Below are 24,911 nucleotides of genomic sequence, written 5' to 3'. Positions count from 1 at the left end.
AGGAGCTAAAAGAAATGTGCAACCATGAGGACACTGTAAGCTATTTATGACGTGCTAATACTGGAAACTCAAAATGATGATAACTGAGAGTGGTGCTAAGGCCCTAAGTTTTGGTCACACTCTCACCTAAGTGAGAACCTGACCAAAAAGGAGGAATTTTTTAAGCAAAATTCTGGGAAGCCATTGTTTGGGACTAAGCTCAGGCACTAGGCCCCAACAAACCACACCAAACTAAAATGGAGTTGCTTGTGCTAAGACTTTAAGATAACACATGGATTCTAGAACAGACCAGTTTTTTCTTTCTTCTGTAAATATCTTTAACAAACATTTCTAACAAGAATAGGTATCCTCCCCCTGAAGTTCCCATTAAATCTTTCAACCAAACACATTTCCTCTCACCTAAAGACCATCAAGCTTCAGATGATCATGCAACAAAGGCTCCAGCCAGTTCCAGGTGAAGACACCATTCCTGGCCATCAAGGAGCTACCCTGCCTCCACTAGACAGAACAGGGTAAGAGTTCCATAATCCCCAATAGGTAGGGACTATGCCACATGTCAGCATGAAGCATTTACAGAAAAAAGATCATTGGTCCCTCTTCCTCCCATAAAGTTTTATGGGAATCGCATCTCTCAGGGGGAGATGAGGCAGGAAAATAGGGTCTGAAGGCAGGGAACATAAGGCTGATTTACACTTCAGCTATAACTGGAAATATCTTCTTCATAGAGCATACAACGAGTAAATAACTTTGTAACTTTACTTCATCCTCTTCATTTACGTAGGGCGTACCCCAATTAGAGAGTATTTAAACTCATAAAAACTTTGTAACAGGGACTTCGAGCCCCTATGCTCAGGCCTGCTCCTACACTGTGACTCTTGCCTTGGTTTGTTTGTGCATTTTGTCCAATTCTTTGTTTAAGATGCCAAGAACCTAGACACCCTCCACAGTGATTGTTCTGAATCTGCACTGCATCCTTAAGTCATTCATGTACCACTTAATGATATTTTCAGTACTGTTATACTACCTTTAATATAATGTTTTCTTGAGATACATTTAACTTTTCAAATGTTCCTCAAATTAATGTGCCATCCAGTGTTGTTGCATGGGCAACTGCTCTGATATCTTTTAGGTACTTCACTCCTTAGATCACCCAAGATCATTTAACATTTCACCACTTGTACTTCAGTTTCAGAACCATTACATTACACCTCACATAGGTAAAAAGTGGTTGGAAAACAATGGCACTTATCTCTCATTAATAGCCTTACTGTCTTGTGTTCTTTTGATAAGGAAATACTACCTGTAACTTCATCTTTAATGTGAAACTGTTTTGACCTGGCCATCCTCTTTCTCCACTCAGCCACATTTCCAAGAAAAGTCTAGAGGAAGACTTTAGGCAGATGGACCTAGCCTTTTTTTTTTTTTTTTTTGACACAGTCTTGCTCTGTCACTCAGGCTGCAGTGCAATGGTGCAATCATAGCTCACTATAATCTTGGCCACCTGGGCTAAGTGAAAGACCTAATTTCATCTCTGCTTTCATAATAAATTACAAACTTTATGCTGTAGATATTTTACACTCATTTATCTTTAATTTTTGAAGAAACTCTGGGTAGATTTTATCATGGTTCTTAATTTTTAGTTCTTTCAGTTTTTTTTTTGTCTTAAATGCTGATGGTTCACTAAATTTAAAAAGAAGCAGCTACCTGATAAAATTATACAATATATAAAATAATTTATTGGCCGGGCGCGGTGGCTCACGCCTATAATCCCAACACATTGGGAGGCCGAGGTGGGTGGGTCACAAGGTCAAGAGATCAAGACCATCCTGGTCAACATGGTGAAACCTCGTCTCTACTAAAAATACAAAAATTAGCTGGGCATGGTGGCGCACGCCTGTAGTCCCAGCTACTCGGGAGTCTGAGGCAGGAGAATTGCTTGAACCCAGGAGGCGGAGGTTGCAGTGAGCTGAGATCGAGCCATTGCACTCCAGCCTGGGTAACAAGAGCGAAACTCTGTCTCAAAATAATAATAATAATAATAATAATAACAATTTACAAAGGATGCTCAGGTAGCCATATAAGGAGGACTTGCAAAATCCTTGACATTGTATAACAGGATCAGCAACTTTTTTAAAAATAAAATTTATTTTAAATTAACCTTTTTGTTTTTAGATAATTGTAGATTTACATGAAGTTTTAAGAAATAATATAGAAATGCCCACATATTCTTTACCCAGTTTCCAACTTAATAAATAATGCTGGGAACAGTGTGGACCCCTTGGTGATGATGAGAAACCCCAAGATTCTGGAAGAATTGGTAAAACCCGAGCTAACTGAAATAACAAGAAATTGTTGTTAATTTTTAACCTGTAAATTCTCTTAAGAATTTGGTTCCCCCAAAATGAGTTATTTGCTTTGTTATGCTTGTTACTTCCTGAATCGATTATATTTGAGAAAATGAAGAATGATGTGAAAAGTTAAAATGTAGCTTGTAACTTTGGCTCTGCTGAGTTGTTCTTGTAAAACAGGAACTCTGTTAAAGACAAACCACATAGCCTGACTGCCAGAGAGAGATAACAGCAAAGCACGTAATAAGCTTCCTGTTGCAGATAGCCTATAAACAAACATGTAATGGAGAGGCTTATTACTCAGATTCCTTTCCCAGGAAAGGCATGTTAATTATAGCCCTGGAAAGGGAATGCAACCCTTATTGAGAGCCTATAAACAGATGCATGAGGGTCGTCTGTTGTGAGGAAAAACCTCTGTGGTTCAGATAAGGATGTAAGTCTTTCTTCTCCCTCTGCTCCTCCAGGCCTGCATGGAGGTCTCCCTCCTCTTGCAGTTTTGTGGTCAGGCTGCTTGTATTGTGTCAGATCCTGTTCTCCCTGCAGCTGTGAGCCCAATGCTTTTCTTGCTGATAATTATAAGTTTATAATTAACCTCTATTCTTGCTAAGGTTTATGGATTTTATGCTGATGCACAGATAGTAACTTTTACATTGTTCTGCTTTTACAATACCATATTGTGATCTTTGGTCAACAGTTTTTGCTCATGTTTCTTTTTGTATAATTATCACTGAAACTTTGTGTAACCTCACTCCTCCTCCCCTAATGAAAGAACATAATAAAAAGTGAGGTTTTCAGGGGAATGTTAGACATGCCCAGAGCAGCATTATGTGGTGTCTCCCCTGGGCCCAGCCTTAAGGAAAACTGTTTCCTTGTCTTTCTTTCTTTTCACTGACCACTTGATCACTTTGACAGACTTTGAATCCACGTTGATATGTTGGGAGCTGGTCTTTTAATAATATAGTACCATAGCACAGCCAGTATCTTGCCTTTAATATAGGTAAGAGACAGTGGGACGGAATACCACATGGTACACCTCTATTTATTGTCACATCCGTTACCCTCCTGCCCCCCACTGTCTTAACCTCTGGAAAACACTGATCTGTTAGAGCCTGGATCTTTTTTATATTTCAATAGTTTGTGGGGTAAAGGTGGTTTTTGGTTACATGGCAAAGTTCTTTAGTGGTGATTTCTGAGATTCTGGTGAACCTGTCACCCAAGCAGTGTACACAGTACCTAATATATGTCTTTTATCCCTCACTCCCCTCCCACCCTTCTCCCCAAGCTCAGAATTCCATTATGTCATTTTATTTTAAAACAATGCTGAACAAGATAATTGTTTGTGGATTAAAAAAAGGTATTTCGTTGGTGTGTTTTTTGTTTTCTTGAGATGGAGTCTCGCTCTGTGGCTCAGGCTGGAGTGCAGTGGTGCCATCTTGGCTCACTGCAACCTCCACCTCCCAGGTTCAAGTGATTCTCCTGCCTCAGTTTCCTGAGTAGCTGGGATTACAGGCTCCCACCACCACACCTGGCTAACTTTTGTATTTTTAGTAGAGACAGGGTTTCACCATGTTGGCCAGGCTGGTCTCTAACTCCTGACCTCAAATGATCCACCTGCCTCAGCCTCCCAAAGTGCTGAGATTACAGGCGTGACCCACCGCACCCAGCCAGGAAAAAAAAGAAAGTTTTAAGGCAGCCATAGTAAAAAGACACAACTGACAAGAAAATTTCTTAACTCTATGGTACACAATAATTTTAACATAACAATTATGATGATTACTGATAATGTACACTAAGTTATATCAGCATTACAGGAGTTTCTCATAATTTTGGCACACATACCTGTAACATTTTAATACAAATACAGCCCAAAGAAAAGCAAATACCATTTCATATTTGACAAAGCTTCCTGTATAATTTTTATATCAAAATAAGTCAAATCATTTCATTTTTAGATTTTAGGAAACCTAATGTCTTAAAGGATTAATTAGGTTAGAAAAATACATAATTTAAAATTTGATTTTGGAAAATTTGTCAAATATAAAAGGTTTAAATCACTTGATATTAAACAATGGAATTACAAGTCATTGAAAAGACATTTATTTAGCCAAAGTGATAATTCAAGCATTTCAAAAATCCTTCAATCTTTGAGAGAGGAGACTTAGTTTTCTAAACCAGAAACCCTAATGAAAACAGCATGAAGGCCAGGTATGGTAGCTCACGCCTGTAATCCCAGCACTTTGGGAGGCCGAGGAGGGCAGATCATGAGGTCAGGAGATCGAGACCATCCTGGCCCTGGTGAAACACCGTCTCTACTACAATACAAAAAATTAACCGGGCGTTGTGGCATGCGCCTGTAGTCCCAGCTACTTAGGAGGCTGAGGCAGGGAAATTGCCTGAATCCAGGAGACAGAGGTAGCAGTGAGCCAAGATCATGCCACTGCACTCCAGCCTGGCAGAAGAGCAAGACTCTGTCTCAAAAAAAAAAAAAAAAAAAGAAAAAAGAAAAGAAAAAAGAAAAAAGCATGAAGCCAATTACGTTTGTTTTTCAAAATTTTGTAATCTATTAAATTTCATCTTGATTATAAAATATAACTTCCATTAGCCTTTAATAACCTTTATTAAGAAGCTGGTTAATGTTTCAAGAAAACCTTGTTAATCTGACACAGGAGTCCATATACTGGTTTTACATCAGTGTGCCTTTGACATTAATTTATAGAGAAACTGAACTCATTTTATCTTTCAAAATCAGCCCTTACAATCTTATGGGTCCATCTCTTCTGCTATAGTCCCTGGGACTTGAGGAGTTGAATAGCTTTAATTTCTTGCCCTGTATCTCAGGAACGTAGTTTGTTTTTATTGGCATCTTCCAAGGGGCCTGAAGATGAGGCTTTAATTGCTGTCAGTATTTGAGATTTAGCAGAATTTGGTTTCTTTAACCCAGGAGCTAATGCCCTGTAACTCAATGTTACAAGGACCTTTTTTTTTTTTTTTTTTTTTTTTTGTGACTGAGTCTCGCTTTGTCGCCCAGGCTGGAGTGCAGTGGTGCAAACTCAGCTCACTGCAACCTCTGCGTGCTGGGTTCAAGCAACATTCCTGCCTGAGTCTCTCAAGTAGCTGGGACTACAGGTGTGAACCACCATGCCTGGCTAATTTTTGTATTTTTAGTAGAGACAGGGTTTCACTATGCTGGCCAGGCTGGTCTCCAACTCCTGATCTGCCCATCTTGGCCTCCCAAAGTGCTGGGATTACAGGCGTGAATCACCGCACTCAGCCATTACAAGGACTTTAAAAGCACATACAGAACATGAATATAATAACTTTCATTAAAAAAAATTATCTCTTTTTTTTCTAAGTAAACCAAAACTTAGTATGAAAACTTGATTATATAAAAGTTTTTGGGATTTTTTTGTAAATATATGTAAGTCCTCTTATTGTGACTTACACTGACTGTTCATGACATGGTCAGACTTTCTGATTAGTTCCCAACATCCCACCTTTTTAAAAAAGCAGTTATTTTACTTTAGGACTAATGTTACCCTACAAGATTATTTCTTATATAAAATTATTTCTCTTTAAGTTTTTTAACCTCAAAAAAATACTTCTTTAGTTTTATAACTTTCTTTACATCTTTATTATTATTATTATTATTATTATTATTATTTTAAAGAGAGAATCCAGAAAGATGGAATCCAGGAGAGAAAAGCAGCTTCCACACTGAGGGGAAGGGAATAGAGAGAGAGATGGAGTTTAGGAGGGGAAGACAGGCTTCCACGAGAGAGTGTGGAAGGGGACTCCAGAGGGGAAATCCAGGAGAGAGAAAGATGGCTTCCACGAAGGGAGTGTTCGTGGAAGGGGACCCAAACATGGAATCCCTCTTTACATCTTTTTTTATTCCTGGTTTCTTTTAACTTGTTTTAGACATTTTGGACCTTTAGACCTTTAAATAAGCTTTGAATTACATAAAATCTGTTCATCTTTTTTTTGAAGGACATACTCTGTTTTCTTTAGCAAGAATGTTTTCCCGTGATATATATTTATTGAAAAATACCCAAATAATAAAATATCTATTATTTAATTTAATATAGCTTTATATTCTAAATTATGACCAGTTTGCCTACAAATATTTATCCAATTACATTTACTGATTTTATTTTAACTGTTTATGTGGATTAAGAAAACTGTAATAGTCATGATTTAAACTTATGAAACCACCATAGCAAAATTATAACTGAGACAGTGAAAAAAGATTTCATGTAACTGACTCCATATTGCTCTTAACTTCCAAGTTGTCTTAGTTTATTCCTCAGCATAGGCTGAACAAACTTAGGGAGAAACACAGTTTATAGTATAGCTTTGAAACAATGACAATAACAGTCCTTCCCCAAAACAAACATCTTTATTGTTGGTGAACCAGACTGCCTATAGCCACAGGATTGAAAGTTATGGTAATTTTACTAAATTTAAGATGCAGCTATTTTTATTAAACCCACATCAATGTCTGATTTATTAAAAATTGCACAAGCAAATATTCTGTTTTGGGGTGGTGTATGGTTTTGTAACTATTCTGTTTTGGGGTGGTGTATAGTTTTGTAACCCCCAAAATTTTGACACCTTACAGTATTTGGCAGGGGTAAGTATGAAACTGCTTGATTAATAAATACAAACAAAAATATATGCTGGAAAATTCTTAACGTATTTCTAAAATATTATTTACCAATAATTTTAAAGCTAGCAGGCCAGGTGCAGTGACTCATGCCTGCAAGCCCAGCACTTTGGGAGGCTGAGGTTGGTGGATCATGAGGTCAGGAGTTCAAGACCAACCTGGCCAGGATGGTGAAATCTCATCACTACTAAAAATACAATAATTAGCCAGACGTGGTTGTGGGCTCTTGTAATCCCAGCTACTTGGGAGGCTGAGGCAGAGAATTACTTGAATCCTGGAGGCAGAGTTTGCAGTCAGCCAAGATCATGCCACTGCACTCCAGCCTGGGTGACACAGAAAGACTCCATCTCAAAAAAAAAAAAAAAAAGAAAAAAAAAATCAAGTGAAAACAAAATTCAGTCAACTGAGAATAAAAAGAAAAAAGGTATGCCCCAAAAAAGATAAGGTCTTAGGAGAAACAAACAAACACCCAAAACATAAAGGCCTTTCAAATATAAACATGCACACATGCATACACACACACACACACACACAAACATGCACACATGCATACACACACACACACACACACACACATATCTTGGATATTAGCCTTTTAGTTAAGCTGACTTTTTAACCATTGAGCTCTTTAAAAACAATTTTTAAAAATCTTATTACCATATTTTCGCTAGGAGAAAATGCTGCTAAATGAGCAATGATCAGACAAATTATAAGATCTCTGAGTGCTCTAAGTGTAAGCAGAAATTAACACCAGCTGGTTGTTAAATGCTAACTTTAGTCCTTTAAAAGGAATTTGCAAGACAGAATCTTAAACCAGTTTCTCACCTAGTGATGGGTCTCAGGCTGATCCAAGGATCAATCAAGAGCAGATTATTTAATTTCCATGTATTTGTACAGCTTTAGGGTTACTTTTCGTGTTTGTTTTCAGTTTTATTCCACTGTGGTCTGAGAAGATACTTGATTTTCTTAATATATATTGAGACATATTTTGTGTCTTATAATATGGTCTATCTTAGAGATATGTTCCATGGGTTGATGAGAAGAATGTATAGCCTGCAATTGGGTAGAATTAATATTCCATAAATATCTCTTAAGTCCATTGCTTCTTTGTTGATTTTCTGTTTTGATGATATGTCTAGTGCTGTCAATGGAGCATTGAAGTCCCCCACTATTATAGTGTTGCTGTTTATCTTATTTATTAGGCCTAGTAATGATTGTTTTATAAATTCAAAAGCTTCAATATTGAATGTATATATATTTAGGATTGTAACATCTTTTTGGTGGACTAATCTTTTTATCATTATGTAATGTTTTTCTTTGTCTATTTTTACTGTTGTTGTTTTAAAGTCTGTTTTGTCTGACATAAGAATAGCTACTACTCACTTTTGGTTTCCATTTGCATGAAATATCTTTTCCCAACCCTTTACGGTGTGTCTAAGTCATTATGTTTTAGGTGAGTCTCCTGAAAACAGAAGATACTTTGTTGCTGTTCTTTTTTTTTTCATTTTTTATCTACTCTGCCATTCTGTATTTTAAAATTTAGGCCACTGATTTTCAATGTTAGTATTGCGATGTGAGTTACTGTTCTATTTATGATGTTAGTTGTTGCCTAAATACCTTTTTAAAAATTGTGTTATTGTTTTATAGGCTCTGTGAGATTTATGCTTTAAGGAGTTTCTATTTTAGTGTATTTTGAGGTTTTCTTTAAAGATTTATAAATCTTTTTTATCATTTCTTGTAGTGCTGATTTGGTATTGTCAAATTCTATCAGCGTTTGTTTGTCTGAAAAAGACTATCGCTCCTTCGTTTTATGAAGCTTAGTTTTTCTGGTTACAAAACTTGTGACTGACAATTATTTTATTTAAGGAGCATAAAGATAGTACCCCAATCCTTTCTGGTTTTTAAGGTTTCTGCTGAGAAATCTTCTGTTAATCTGATAGGTTTTCCTTTATCGGTTGCCTGATGCTTTTGTCTCACAGCTCTTAAGATTCTGTCCTGCATCTTGACTTTAAATAACCTGATGACTATGTGTTTTGGCAATAATATTTTTGTGATTAATTTCCTAGGAGTTTTGTGAGCTTCATGTATTTGGATGTCTAGATCTCTAGTAAAGCCAGGGAAGTTTTCCTCATTCCCTCAAGTAAGTTTTCCAAACTTTTAGATTTCTCTTCTTCCTCAGGAATACTAATTATTCTTAGGTTTGGCCATTTTATATAATCTCATATTTCTTAAAGACTTTGTTCATTTTTTAAAAATTATTTTTTCTTTGTCTTGTTTTATTTGGTTAATTTGAAAGCCTTGTCTTCCAGCTCTGAAATTCTTTCTTCTACTTGCTCTAGTCTTTCCTTGACACTTTCCAGTGTATTTTGTGTTTTCCTAAATGTGTCTTCTATTTCCAGAAGTTCTGATTGTGATTTCCTTATGGAATCTATTTCTCTGGAAAATTCTTTTTCTTTTTTTTTTTTTTGTTTGTTTGATGCAGAGTTTCGCTCTTGTTGACCAGGCTGCAGTGCAATGGTGCAATCTCAGCCCACCACAACCTCCACCTCCAGGGTTCCAGCAGTTGTCCTGCTTCAGCCTCCTGAATAGCTGGGAATTATAGGCATGGACCACCATGCCCAGCTAATTTTGTATGTTTAGTAGAGACAGGGCTTCTCCATGTTGATCAGGCTGATCTTGAACTCTCGACCTCAGGTGATCTACCCACCTTGGCCTCCCAAAGTGCTGGGAATATAGGCATGAGCCACTGTGTCTCACTGAAAACTCACTGAAAAATTCTTTATCCATGTCCTGAATTGTTTTTAAAATTTCTTTAAGTTCGTTTTCAAGTTTCTCTGGTATCTCTTTGAATTCTTTTTGAATTCTTTATCTGGTGATTCAGGGATTTCTTATTGGGTTAGATCCATTGCTGGGGAGCTAGTGTGATCTTTTGAGCATGTCATGCAACCCTGTTGTGTTGTATTACCAGAATTACTTTTGCAAATTCCATTTCAGTTGGATATACTATTTCTTCAAATTGCTCTTGAATTTTTGATTGGACTGTGTTTTTTCTTTTTAATTTCTTTTTTTCTCTCTTAGGTATCAGACTTTAATGTTTATTTTAGCTTAATTTGATTTTTGGTGCTTTTAGTGGTGAAGGCTCTTTATGATTTCCTTAGTTACAGAGAATCTTTGTACACTGGCTATTTCCAGATGCTGGTTGTAGTAGTTACGTTCTTGATGTGTGGTAAGTTCACTGTCTCTTGTCGGGTTGAAATGGCAGGGATCTCTTGAAGCTTATCTCATTCTCTTGTGGTATACATTTTATTTATTTATTTACTGGTATTTTATTTACTGAGTTGATGATTCACGCTTCAGGCCAATAGGAAAAATATCCCTGTAGCTAAGGCAGGTGGGTAGATGTAATATCCAGCAGTGGAACAAGGTCCCAGCCTTGATGAGGGTGGCTGGGGTAGCTCTCAATTAGGTGTGCTGAGGTTTTACCAGGGTAAAAAGTGGGAACTATCTCAGCTCCCCTGCCTGGTGAGCAGGAAAGCTGTTCCCCTTACAGGCTCATTGCTGTCTCAGGGTTTTGGCTATTCAGGTCAGACATGCACCTCTTAGCATCTGTAGGAATGTTGATGTTCCAAGTAGGGAGGAATTATGACTCTGCCTCTCATGCAATCCTCAATCTGAGGAAGTGGCCGGGGTGCTCCTCCTGTGGGGCTGTGGTCACCATAGTTTGTTCCAGGAATGTAGTAAGCTTTCTAATGTGAGAGGTCAAACAGTAAATATTTTAGACTTTGCAATCCATATGGTTGCAATCACAACTGAGTCTCGCTTTGAGTTGGAAAAGGAAAAGGACTCAGGTAATGAAGGCTTTTAGTTGCCAGGCTGAAACAGTATTTTTTATTCAAGAGGAAAGCATTTTAAGAGTGTCCTATAGGTCAGAGACCTTCTGGGGTGTAGTCTTACCTAGAAAATTTGAATTCACACATTGCTTTTTCTCTTTTTTTATTTCCTTTGTATTTCTGAGACAGGGTCTCTGTCACCCAGGCTGGAGTGCAGTAGCACAATCTTGGCTTACTGCAGCTTTGACTTCCCTAAGCTCAGGTGATCTTCCCACCTCAGCCGCCTGAGTAGCTGGGAACACAAGTGTGTGCCACCATGCCTGGCTAATTTTTAAAATATTTTAATAGTGATGGGGGTTCTGCCATGTTGCCCAGGCTAGTCTAGAACTCCAAGGATCAAGTGATGTTCTTGTCTTGGTCTTTCAAAGTACTGGGATTACAGGTGTAAGCCACCACACCCAGCCAACTACTCTGTTTTTATAGCAAATGCAGCTATAGATAGTATGCAAGCAAATGAGCATGGCTGTGTTTCAACAAACTTTATAAAAACAAGTGGTGGTTGAATTTGCTTCCATGGTTATTTATATCTTGCTTTCTGCCTTGTGCCCTGAACTGTTGAGATAGGCTCTGGATAGGCAAGACTCTAAACTGGAATAAGCCAGGTGGAAAATAAATGAATAAAATTATTGGCAAATAAAAAATTTGCAGCATATACTAGAATCATACAAGTGCATGACAATAAACAATTAGGTATAAAAACATTCAGTGAGTGCAATATTTGTTATTGTTTTGAAGTTTATGGTGGTAGTGTTACCAGAAAAGGGTCCCAATCCAGACCCCAAGAGAGGGTTCTTGGATCTCACAGAAGAAAGAATTCAGGGCAGGTCCATACAGTAAAGTGAAAGCAAGTTTATTAGGAAAGTAAAGGAATAAAAAATAGATAATCCATGCTATCCAAAATAATTTATAGATTCAATGTGATTCCTATCTAACTACCATTGAAATTCTTTATGGAATTAGGAAAAAACTACTGATTTCATATGAAATCAAACAAGACCCACTACCTGACTTCAAACTATACTAGAAGGCTACAGTAACCAAAACAGCATGGTACTGGTATCAAAACAGACATATAGACCAATGGAACAGAAAAGAGACCTCAGATAATAATACCACATATCTACAACCATCTGATCTTGGACAAACCTGACAAAAACAAGCAATGGGGAAAGGATCTCCTATTCAATAAATGGTGCTGGGAAAACTGGCTAGCCATATGTAGAAAACTGAAACTGTACCCCTTCCTTACACCTTGTACAAAAAGTAACTCAAAATGGATTAGAGTGTTAAATGTAAAACCCCAAAACATAAAAGCCCGAGAAGAAAACCTAGGCAATACCGTTCAGAGTATAGGTATGGTGAAGTCTTCATGAAAAAAATGCCAAAAACAATTGCAACAAAAACCAAAATTGATAAATGAAATCTAATTAAACTAAAGAGTTTCTGCATAGCAAAGGAAACTATCATCAGAGTGAACAGGCAACCTACAGAATGAAAGAAAATTTTTGCAGTCTACTCATCTGACAAAGGTCTAATATCTAGAATTTACAAGAAACTTAAACATATTTACAAGAAAAAAAAACTTCATCAAAAAGTGGGCAGAGGATATGAACAAATACTTCTCAAAAGAAGACATGTACGTGGCCAAGAAACACATAAAAAAAAGCTCAACATCACTGATCATTAGAGAAATGCAAATCAAAGCCGGGTGCAGTGGCTCATGCCTATAATCCCAGCACTTTGGGAGTCCGAGGCAGGCAGATTGCCTGAGCTCAGGAGTTTGTGACCAGCCTGGGCAACATAGTGAAACCTCGTCTCTACTAAAAAAATACAAAAAATTAGCCTGGCATGGTGGTATGGGCCTGCAGTCCCAGCTACTTGGGAGGCTGAGGCAAGAGAACTGCTTGAACCCAGGAGGCAGAGGTTGCAATAAGCTGAGATTGTGCCACTGTACTCCAGCCTGGGTGACAGCAAGACTCTGTCTCAAAAAAAAAAAAAAAAAAAAAAGAGAAATGCAAATCAAAACCACAATAATATCTTATGCCAGTCGGAAAGCAATTATTATAAAGTCAAGAAACAATAGATATTTCTTGGCTGGCGAGGCTGTGGATAAATAAAAATGCTTTTACACTGTTGGTGGGAGTGTAAATTAGTTCAACCATTATGGAAGACAGTGTGGCGATTTCTTAAGGATCTAGAACTAGAAATACCATTTGACCCAGCAATCCCATTACTGGGTATATACCCAAAGGATTATAAATCGTTATACTATAAGGACACATGCACAGGAATGTTTATTGCAGCATTATTTACAATACCAAAGTCATGGAACCAACCCAAATGCCCATCAATGATAGACTAGATAAAGAAAATGTGGTACATATACACCATGGAATACTATGCAGACATAAAAAGGAATGAGATTATGCCCTTTGCAGGGACATGGATGAAGCTGGAAGCCATCAACCTCAGCAAACTAACACAGGAACAGAAAATCAAATGCCACATGTTCTCACTCATAAATGGAAGTTGAACAATGAGAACACATGGACACAGGGAGAGGAAAACACACACACTAGGGCCTGTTGGAGGGTGGGGGTGGAGGGTAGGGAACTTAGAGGACAGGTCAATAGGTGCAGCGAACCACCATGGCACATGTATACCTATGTAACAAACATGCACATGTATCCTAAACTTAAAAAAAAAAAAAAAGCTACTCCATAGACAGAGCATCCCAGAGGGCTGCCTGTTGCCCATTTTTATTGTTATTTCTTGATTATATGCTAAATAAGAGGTGGATTATTCATGCCTCCCCTTTTTAGACCATATAGGGTAACTTCCTGTCATTGCCATGGCATTTGTAAACTGTCATGGTGCTGCTGGGAGTATAGCAGTGAGGGCGACCAGAGAGGTCACTCTTGTTGCTATCTTGGCTTTGGTGGGTTTTAGATGGCTTCTTTACTGCAACCTGTTTTAACAGCAAGATCTGTATCACTTGTATCTTGTGCTGACCTCCTATCTCATCCTGTGACTTGGAATGCCTTAACCATCTAGGAATGCAGCCTAGTAAGTCTCAGCCTCATTTTACCTAGCTGCTATTAAAGATGGATTCACTCTGGTTCACACACCTCTGACAATAGAAAGTACTCATTACAGTTTTCCCTTTGCAAATATTTATTGCCTGATTTAACCCATGACCACTATGACCACCATCATTCATTGATTCACCAAATATTGGGTAATAATTTTCTTACTTGTTACTTTATGTTTATCTCAATGTTAATATTAGATGTGTTTGGGGTCTTCATTTAGAAGTCTGGTGAGGTTTTTGACCAGAAATATGCCATAGGAATTGAACAGTTATTTATATCAATTAGCCTATGGTAAAATTTGTTTCCTCATACAACATTTCACTTAAAATCACAGTTTCCAAGGACCTATAGGTGACAGTAAATGAAGATTTCTGTTATGTGTATAATACACACACACACACACACACACACACACACCCTGCCAGTAGTAAATACTGTAACAGAGGGATGGAGGCATGAAAGGAAAATAAATCTTGGGGCCCCTAAATCACTAAGCTAAATGGAAAAGTCAAGCTAGGAACTGCTTAGAGCATACCTGTCTCCCATTCTATTCAAAGTCACCCCTCTGCTCACTGAGATAAATGCATATCTGATTGCCTCCTTTAGAGAGGCTAATCAGAAACTCAAAAGAATGCTACCATCTGTCTCTTATCTACCTATCACCTGGAAGTCCCCTCCCCACTTCAATTCATCCTGCCATTGCTTCTAGTTATGCTGTCTTTTCAGACCAAACCAAAGTTCATCTTAAATATGTCGATCGATGTCTCATGTCTCCCTAAAATGTATACAACCACACTTTGTTCTGACCACCTTGGGCACATGTCTTAAGGACCCCCTGAGGCTGTGTCATGGGCATGAGTCCTTAACCTTGGCAAAATAAACTTTTTAAATTAACTGAGACCTGTCTCAGATATGTGGGGTTCTCAGAGGGTAGGTGAGTGAAAAAAGGGGGATAACTTATCTAAGTACAGCTTCAAGGAAAGGCTCCAGAGACAAGTTATGAAAGTTTAGAATAATCGGCATGACTTTACTCAGCAGATGGAGAAAGTGAATTCCAGGTAGGAGAAACTATAAATACAAAAGGAAGACCTGAAACACTTGGTATGTTGAGGGGCATGGCCTGAAGCAAAATGAGCAGGAAACTGTAGTAAATGCTGCAGAAGTAATAAACAGAAGAGGTGGAAAAGGAAAAGGACCCAGGTCATGAAGGCTTTTAGTTGCCAGGCTGAAAAAGTGTTTTTTATTCAAGAGGGAAGCATTTTAAGAGTGTCCTATAGGTCAGAGACCTTCTGGGGTGCAGTCTCACCTAGAAAATTTGAATTCACACATTGCTTTTCCTCTTCTGTTTTGTGACACCATCAATTATTAGTATCGTATCAATCGGTATCATACCAATATATTAATAGTCAAAGCTTTTTCAGATGGCACCACCACAATGGATACATGAATATACGGATGGATTTTTCAGATGCACTGGCAGAGCAAATACCGACTTTATATATATAGAGTCGGCAGAGCCAATTGGAGAAATGTGAAGGGATGCGTCTAACTACTTTATTATATCCTAATCACAAAAGCAGACAGGACAATGGATAAAGGCAAAAGCAAATGCAAGTTGTCACAGTCTGGTCCTATACAACTACTGGGACAAGAAAGGAAGGAGAAAAGCAGGCCTAGGTCAGTTTAAAAATGCCATGTAAGTCAGGTAACCTTGAAAACAATCATAGGCTTTGTCTCAGCAAGGCTGAAGCCGCCTTTGCAAAAATTGTAACTGAGGAAATTATGACAGTTAAAGAGATCAGACCTAACTCACTCTCACTCCATCTTGCTTCTAACATTTAAGCTGTCCTTGTTCATTCCTGGGCATAGGCCGATCTAACCTTGGGAAGGAATTTAGTTTATAGTTTAACTTTTAAAAACCATTAATCGCCCTTTCCTGAAGGAGAAAGCAAAACAAAACAAATCACCCCTTCTCGCCTGGGGACCAGTCTGAGTCTGTCTTTGTAGGACTAACAAATCAGCTATAAGATTAGAAACTATGGTTTGGGGCCATGAAATCTCTGGCTGCAAGAGTGTGAATCTCCCCAAATTGCTCCTTGGAATAACATCACTATTGCAAAGCCTAACATCAGTGTTTGAGTTATTCTGCAGACCCTGCACTCCAGGCACCAACTGACCCCACCCAGACCAGTAATTTGGCTCAACCAGTTCTGTGATCACTCAGGAACAGAAGTCAGCAAGAGAAACTCACTTTGACCCCTTATGAGTTAATCTCCAATCCAACCAATCAGCACTCCCCACCAAATTATCCTTAAAAGCTCTGATCCTAGGGAAGGCTTGGAGAGACTGATTTGAGTAATAATAAAACTCCAGTGTTCCACACAGCCTCTCTGTGTGAATTACTCTTTCTCCATTGCAATTCCCCTGTCTTGATAAATTTTTCTGTCTAGGCAGCAGGCAGGGTTTCTAGGCAGCTGGCAAGGAAAACAAACAAAAACTTGCACTACAAACCAACAGGGTGGAGGTCTGGATAGGGGCAGAAGAGTGAGAACTAACAAATCAGCTCGAATTTTGATCTTTCCTGGCTTCTTTCCAAGTGGGAATAGCTGGGAACCTTTCCTAGCAGATGAGGCCCTTAGGCTGGCCCCTCCCTTTTTTCAGGCTGGTACTGGCCCAGGAGAAATTGGCTTTCAACTTGTATACTGGGCTCTACTGTGTGGTAAATTCCCCAGGTAGGGAAAAAGGCCAGTTGACAGGACCCTCAGAGAGACATCGTCTGATTGGATGAGCTGCAATGTGTGCAGGAGGTGGGGGTGGGGGTTGATTGGTTTGTTGTTGAGTTTGGGAGATGAGAGTCGAATGGTGTGTGAAGGTGTGGGCGGGGTTTTTTGAGTGAATGGGTGAGGGATAGGGGTGTAAGTGGAGCTGGGGGTTGTGTTTTTGTGGTGACTGGGGACAGAGGATAGGGGCATAGTGTGGAGAAAGAGTCAAACTCTGTAAAATATTTGAAAAGATTTATTCTGAGATAAATATGAGTGACTATGGCCTTTGACACAGCCCTCAGGATATCCTGAGAACATGTGCCCAAGGTGGTCGGGGTGCAGGTTGATTTTATGCATTTTAGGGAAAAATGAGACATCATTTAAATACATTTATGATATACAATGATTCGGTTCAGAAAGACAGGACAACTGGAAGGGGGGTACTTCCAATTTATAGGCAGATTTATAAAATTTTCTGATTGACAACTGGTTGAAAGAGTTATTATCAATAAAATGCAATGTCTGGCTTATAGTACGAGGTTGTAGACACCAAAGTTTCATCATCCTGATGGGGCCTCCAGGTAGAAGGCTTCAGAGAGAATATATTATGTTTCTTATCACATTTAAGGTCTGTGTTTATGTTAATGTTGGAGGATATAATGAGGCAGGTCTGACCTGCCCTGCCCCAACTTTCTGTCATATCCTGAACTAGTCTTTCAGGTTAAATTTTAGCATGCCCTGGCAGAGGAGGATGTCCATTCAGATGGTTTGTGGAGTTGGGGGGCTCATAATTTTATTTTGGTTTTATAGTAGTTTAGTCTTTTATGAGAATGAAAGCGCTGGGTATGGCTGGCTGGTGAGTGTGGGTTGGCACTCCACAGTTGATTTCCAGCCAGTAGAGGTGGCTTGGGTTTGGGATGACTCTGCCTAAGCCATTTCCTGTGGAATTGTTTCTCCTTGTGGTAGGCAATGAAGGGTCTTTACTGAATGGATCACTTTTCACTTTTTCTGGTCCTTATAGCTCCCAGTTGTGTGTGTAAGCCTAAGGCCATAGGGATTCCCTGTATAGGGTAGTAAATGGGAGTGACGGTAATTACACAGATGTGTACGGTTCTCAGAATGAAAACTGTGTCACAGTCCAAGTCTTTAATGGCTTGGTTCAAGAATGCAATGTTTGGGAGAAAACATCTTGGTGGACAGTTTGTATAAGTTGGGAATCATAGCTTTTATGAAATTTTGATAGATATTGGAAACACTGTACATTGTTTGGAAAGGAAATTCAGTGGAAAACGGAGAATCGAATAAGTGTGGAGCAGGTCCTATCTAAACAACTCTTGTTAAACTGTAAAGAACTATACAATGATCTCACTTATTTACCTTTTTAGATCTATTTTCTTTTTTGTCCTTACAACAACTATATCTAACTAGAATTATTTTGAGTGACCGGTACACAGATATTTCTACTATTATTAATCTTTATAACCTTCACATTGTTACAGACATGCTTTTGATGAATTAAAAATTTTATTTAAAAACATTACATTTCTTATAAAAGTTCACATATGTAAAAAAGAGAACAATTTTTTGTTCCATTGCAATTATTTGAGGAAATTAAAAAGCGCCTTCAAAACAAGAGGCAGAAACAGAAATGATTCTAAAAGTTAATGTCCTAATGATCAGTGGAAGAGGGCAACTTCAGTCAGGTAGAGAAACAATTTTGAGTTGCTATGGTTACTGAGAGAAACTTTGAACTTAGTAGAGAAGAAAAAAATATCATAGAAGAAGTGAGCATATTGTTGCTAAAATAGTTTTACCAGCCACTGAAATTTAAGCTCTAAAGGGAAAAGAAGACTTTGTCATCTTTTTTGAGGAGAGCTGCTACTTATATATTTAGTTCTTTTGAAGATAGCAATAGCCCATGACTGTTTCACTGGGAAGAGTATGAAATAGTCTTTGAACTCAAATAAATGGACCAAAATAAATTTGTCAGTATATATTTAGTAAAATAAGACTGATAGCCAATAATTAGAGAAAGAAAAAGCACCACATTTGTTCACAAAGTACCAATATTTGTTCATTTAAAACACAGCTTTCAGTGGAGCTGTTACTTATTTATGTAATTTTTTTTTGTTGAAATGTACAAAATAAAATTCCCTAAAAACTATAATAAAATCAGAGAATTGCACACCTCCTTACCAGAGACTGTAAAGCATCTATCAAATATGGTGAAACTGGGACCAGGTCAAAGGAGGATGTTGAGCATATCTTCTGTAATCTCATCCTGAGTCTAGAACTCCAAAGGAAGTACCCAACAATATTTTACCTGGAAAGATAAGAAATAAATATTTATATTAACAGCTCATCCTATTAAAATTCATGTATAAGTACACAATATATTGAAATGAACTAACCTGACTTCATCTTAGAAATAAGCCTGACAAGCTCCAGCTTAGCTTCGCCCTCCCTGCCATGGCCCCCTCAGGTGCATTACTGGGTCAGCTGTATTCAGAGCCTTGAACTGCTGAGGTTCGGGTCACCTGTTCTCAGTACCTGTAACTGCTGTAACGATATCCTGCTTGGCAAGTCTACCTGCTATTGTGAAACCCCCCCCATTGATTGTATGGAAAGTCCCCCCTGCTACCCTCCTTGATGACTGTATGGAAATACTCTTAGTAACCAGCAACTATGGGAACCTCCTGCCTCCTGGTTACCAGCTTCCTCCTACTAACTTGCTTGTTCTGCTTCTGTAAAATTCTGCTTCAGCTAGAGTCCCCCTCCCCTCTCTTCTAGGTTAGGTATAAAAGGAAATCAGAAGGGGACGAGAGATTTTGAGCAGGAGCTGACTCTCGGTCACCGGTAATAAAGGACTCTCAACTGGAACTCAGAGTGTGGCACTTTCCTTCTAACTCTCTCGGGTATAACAATATGTGTATGACAATGTTCTTGGTTGCACTGTTCATAATAACCAAACTTTGAAAGTTGTCCCAATATGTATCAACAAGGATTTGCTACACACAATGGAATATTATATAAAGAAGTAACTCTGCATAAAAGAACCTACAAACATGTTAACGTTCTATTAAGTGGAGAAATTTATAAAGGAGGATATATACCATGGTTCCATTTTTACAACTTTGCATATATGTACATAATTGCATTTAATGTACAGGTGTATATATGTATAGGTATCTCTGCCTCTCTAGTCCTCTCTCTGTGTCTCTACACACATGTGTGCATGCATGCACACAAATACACAGAAACTGCTATGAATATTTCCTCCAAAACTTATGTTGAAATTTGATCTCCTATGTGGCAGTATTCATAGGTATGGCCTTTCAGAGGTACAGTGATTGAATCATAGGGTTCTGGCCTTGTGAATGGATTAATCTGTTGATGGATTATCATAGAAGTAGAAATGGTGGCTTTATAAGAAGAGAAAGAGAGACCTAAGCTACCATGTTAGCATACTTAGCCCCTTCCATGTGATACCCTGCGCTACCTCAGGACTGCAGAGTTTCTACCATCAAGAAGGCCCTCACCAGATGTGGCCCCTCAATCCTCAACTTCCCAGACTCCAGAACTGTAGGAAATAATTTAAAAAAAAATAAATTTTCAGGTATTTTGTTATAAGCAACAGAAAACAGGCTAAGGCAGGTGCTATGAGTGAGACTGAACCTCCAGAGTTTATAATCACTTGATATCTAGAAGCTGTGTTTGATTTGACATAGCCCAACCTTGATCAGACTGTTGATGGCCTACATGTGATGTAGGAAATATATTGGATATTGTGTGATTGTCTTTATCAAACCGTAAAGCTAGACCACACTGCTTTAGGCCTAGACAGAACTTCCTCCACAGGGAATACGTTGCCACTGTTAGATTTAATGTGCGAATAGGAAATAAAGACCTAGGAGGCAGGCCTTACATTGAATACAATGAAGAAAAAAATACTCCTTCCAGTATCTGGGGCTAGTGAAAAATTTGGCCTTGAACTCCACCTTGTGGAGAGATGTGGAGATGCTGTAAACACTTCCAGTGGTTGGAAGGTGAGCTGTCTGAAGCCATGTGAAGGCAGAAAAGAAAGACAAAGAGGAGAGTCAACTTGGTAAGAGGCTCTGGGATGGGCCTGTGCTTGAATAGTTGTAATTATATTCTGTGTAGCATTTTCCTTTTTATACTCCAAAAGTTTCAGTAAAATCTTACGAATGCTTACCTTATGCTCACTCTTAGGACTAAATAGAAAAGAGGCCATCCTGTTGGTTTCACAGCAGTCACCATGAAGAACAGTTGTTCCTAGCAGAGATGATTGCCCAGGGTTTAGCACCACCAGAAGCAGGAACATGCTACCATCACAAGACTGGAGCAGAAGATCCTGAGAGGCTTGCTCATCAGCAGATGTGAGGATAATAATATTAAGGATAAATCATCTGAAAGCTCTATAAATGGTGAAACCCTTTTAATTATTAGTATTTACCTGAGGATAGGATTCAGTGAGGTCCATATGATTTTACGTGGAGCCTTGCAATAAGTTTGTCTCCCAGCCTCCAGCCACTCTAGCCCTAATATACATATACTCTTTACACTTCTAGACCTTTTAAAACATGCATCTGATCCTATTGTCACTGCTCAAAATCATTAATACTTTCCCTCTGCCTGCAGAATAGATTCCAAATTCCTTAAATCTTCATTGAAAGGCCATTGTCGATTACAGTGTTAGATTAACCTCAACATATATTTCCAACCTCAGTAACCTCTATACATCTTTTCACTATCTTTAGGTATATGAGAGTCCTAGCTGTTCCATGAAACCCAACAGTGTAATTTGGCAAACAGTAATTTTGGCTTTTATCCAGCTTGGCCCTGCTTTTCGTTTTTCAAGAGGTCTGAGTCTGCATTGGTTACCAAGAGTTTCTTACTCAAGGTATGGCAGTCAGTAGGAATTTCTGCCAGAGTATGGTGAACCAATCATTGAGATTCTCCAGTCCATCATGAATTATTCAGTGGGAGAATAAAAGTGGATGAAGCATCACCAGTTTGCTACCATCTTTACCCAGAAACCAAAACACAGTTAAAAGAAAAGTACACTAAAATAACCAACCAGCCAAAAAAAACCCCAATATTCCAAGTGAGATTTATTTTGTTCTGTTCTTCTTTTTTATTAGTGGCCTTTTAAGCTACAAAATATGATTGAATATGAATTAAACCGTAAACACATAATTGACTTGTTTGTTTATTTTTCTCAGAGACAAAGGCACAGTGCTAGTTTCCTGTGAAGACATTCTAAACCATGTTAAAACTTGTCCAGTTTGTAACTGGCCTTTAGAATTTGTATAGAGCTGATTTTCTGCCCAGAAACTGATGTTATTATATCTCTTCCAGCTATATTAAAAATGATTTTTTTCTTATGTGTTTATATCAGATCTAAAGCCCTCACAAAACCTGAAGACATATTTAAATGTGATCGTTTTTGGTGATTCTCTGGACATGATCCTAAGGTAGATAAAATTAAGACTTCATTAAGAGTTGGTCATTTATCCAATGTCTACCTATGATCATTGTTGTCCACACACTGACTTAAAATTGCCTCCTCACGATTCGTGGCACAGCATTGTCAACAACTTCAAAAGTGTTTTCACACTCTTATTTTGCTTGGATCCTCACTAAACCTTGTGATGTACTCAGAGCAGATTCTGGTTCTATCTGACACACCAATGTCACTATTCTGAAGAGAAGTTTGGTATTCTCTAGCAAAATAAAAAATGTACCCACACTATGACCCAGCAATTATAGGCATATACACAACAGAAACTCATGTGCAAAAGGAAAAATGTGTAAGAATGTTTTAGAACAAGGACTGAAAAAACAAAACTCAAACTGACAATTACCTAAATATTCATTCTTTGGGAATATATACATTGTGGTACAGCCACAAAATGGCATTTTATATATCCATATGAAAAGGTCACAAAAATAGAGCAAAAAAAGCAGGATACAGAAATACTGGCATAGTACACTATATGGGTAAAAGTTTAAAAGATGAAAACCAGATATATTTTGGGGATAAACATATAGTGAAAAAATAAACTTGTATCAATTACAGTTCAGTGACAAAAGGAAAAAATGGGGTTGGAATAAAATAAGAACTAAAAGTATATCTCTAACAATTTATTTCCTTTACAAAAAAAAAAAAAAAAAAGGCAGGGGGAACAAAAGAAGGAGAAGGAGCAGCAGCAGCGTGGCTTGGGAGTCAGACACACTGATTTAAGACCTGACTCCTATAGGACCTTTCCCCTCTCTGGACCTGTTTCATACTCTGTACAAATGAGGAGGTAGACTAGATAATCCCAAGGCCCGCACAGCTCTTAAATTCTGTTGTTCTGACCTTACCACCAGTCCTTGTCTGTATATGCTTATATCCTTAATTTCTATATACCCAGTTAACAATCTTCTATACATCTAAGTAAGAAATTGGCATTTCCTTTCCTGGTACAGAATGTTATGGGAATTAAAAAGAAAAACAAAGAAACATATTAATTAAAATCTTTTTTTCCTTTTTTTGTAGGTGCCAGAAAGTGAAAGCAATATATTGGCTAATAATACTGGAAGAAACAGAGGGAAGAAAAGGCCTAGAGCCTCTCTAAATCCACAGATTCAGGATAGGCACAATGGCTCATGCTTGTAATCCCAGAACTTTGGGAGGCCAAGGCGGGCCGATCACCTCAAGTCAGGAGTTCAACAGCAGCCTGGCCAACACGGTGAAACCCTGTCTCTACTAAAAATACAAAAATTAGCCAGGCATGGTGGTGGCCGGCACCTGTAGTCCCAGATACTCTGGAGGCTGAGACAGGAGAAATGCTTGAATCCAGGAGATGGAGGTTGCAGTGAGCCAAGATCACACCACTGCACTCCAGTCTGGGAGACAGAATGAGACTCCATCTCAAAAAAAAAAAAACATTGATTCAAATGTTATAATCATGATAAAGTTTTTGCTTGTTTCATTTTGTGATTTGTTTTTCCCCCTGTGGTACCTTTATTCTCATGCATATCTTCTCTATATACTTTCAAAGGTGGCCAGTTACAGGTCCAGGTTTATGACATCATTAATGTAAACTTTAAACTACCAATAGATAAAAAGTTCCTCAACTTCAAATCTCAAAAACTACAGCTCTACACTCTCTTATAATTCCTATCATGGCATAGATGAGCACTGCAGATATTAAACCGGTTTCTGGATTTTATACTTATTTCCTATCTGCATTTTCCTGCAAGAATAATATTCACTCACTGATTTATGGTAACATTGTTTTACACTTAAATATCCCATTACACCTCACAAGTGTTTTGCTGTTCATTATATGACTAGAGCATCACAAAAAGCCTGTGAGGTGCATGGCTTATCAGTACCATATGCCACCCTCAATTACCTGTGCCTTTCATTTTGTTTCAGGAAATAATGGGTCCAAAAAGAAGAGAAGTTGACTGATTTCCTCATGTCTCACAGGCAATAGATGGTAGAAGCGGAGCAAGAAGGTTCTCCAGTATCTGCTGCTTCCCCCTGAATTTGTTCACAATGTACAGCTCAGTGATGTCTGAGAAAACATCTTTGTTGTCCTGAGGCTGGCCAGAGATAGACATTTGACTCCATGGTTACTTGGAGAGGTAGTACATCCTCTCAGGGCAAATGGGCTCACCCTGGAAAGCATCGCGGACCACCCAGGATCATGACAGCATTCCCAGGGTCAGAAGCAACATATGGAGAAACTCCTTATCCTGAATGCATCTAGGTCAGGTTTGAGCTGTAACTCCTGCCCAGATTTAGGGGAGCTAGAGCAGGAAGTTTAGGGTCTGGTATTGGGATCCCAAGGTTGGAGTTCCAGCCCCACTGCTGATTGGCTGTAGGACCTGGGAGACCTGCCACTTCCCTTCTCAGTTTCTTCTTGTGAGAAAAGGGAGGCAAACATCTGACCTCATAGAAGCACTGAAAGTTATCATCTGAAAGAGTGGTCATAAGATTGTTACTGTCACCTCAGTTCTCTTCTTCTCCATTGCTTCTGTGGACTCTAGTAGCAAATCCCTTCTATTTGTCTTCAGAAGAAAATACCCAGGGCCAGTATTGCTTCTCTTAGCCAGCCAATTAGTCAAAAAATACTTTCTGA

The 24,911-nt window shown here is 38.5% G+C and overlaps 1 long non-coding RNA gene across 3 annotated transcripts in view; it reads left to right on the top strand.

Moving 5' to 3' along the window:
* LOC135269889 (uncharacterized) overlaps positions 1-23,753 on the top strand; it is a 31,159-nt gene extending 7,406 nt beyond the window's left edge. Inside the window, exons 2-4 of one of the 3 annotated variants that reach the window (XR_010338125.1) lie at positions 20,986-21,152; positions 22,175-22,250; positions 23,318-23,753. This is a non-coding gene — a long non-coding RNA (uncharacterized LOC135269889). Of the gene's footprint in view, positions 1-20,985; positions 21,153-21,533; positions 22,251-23,317 lie in introns of all 3 variants that reach the window. The other 2 variants (XR_010338126.1, XR_010338127.1) reach the window with 2 other exon arrangements.
* The last annotated feature ends 1,158 nt before the right edge of the window (positions 23,754-24,911 follow it).

The sequence above is a fragment of the Aotus nancymaae genome, unplaced genomic scaffold (assembly GCF_030222135.1).
Source record: "Aotus nancymaae isolate 86718 unplaced genomic scaffold, 86718_ANA_hifiasm-v0.15.2.pri h1tg000058l, whole genome shotgun sequence".
Classification (NCBI taxonomy): domain Eukaryota; kingdom Metazoa; phylum Chordata; class Mammalia; order Primates; family Aotidae; genus Aotus; species Aotus nancymaae.
Note: the sequence above shows the minus strand (reverse complement) of the source record. Positions and strands in the feature narration are given on the sequence as shown.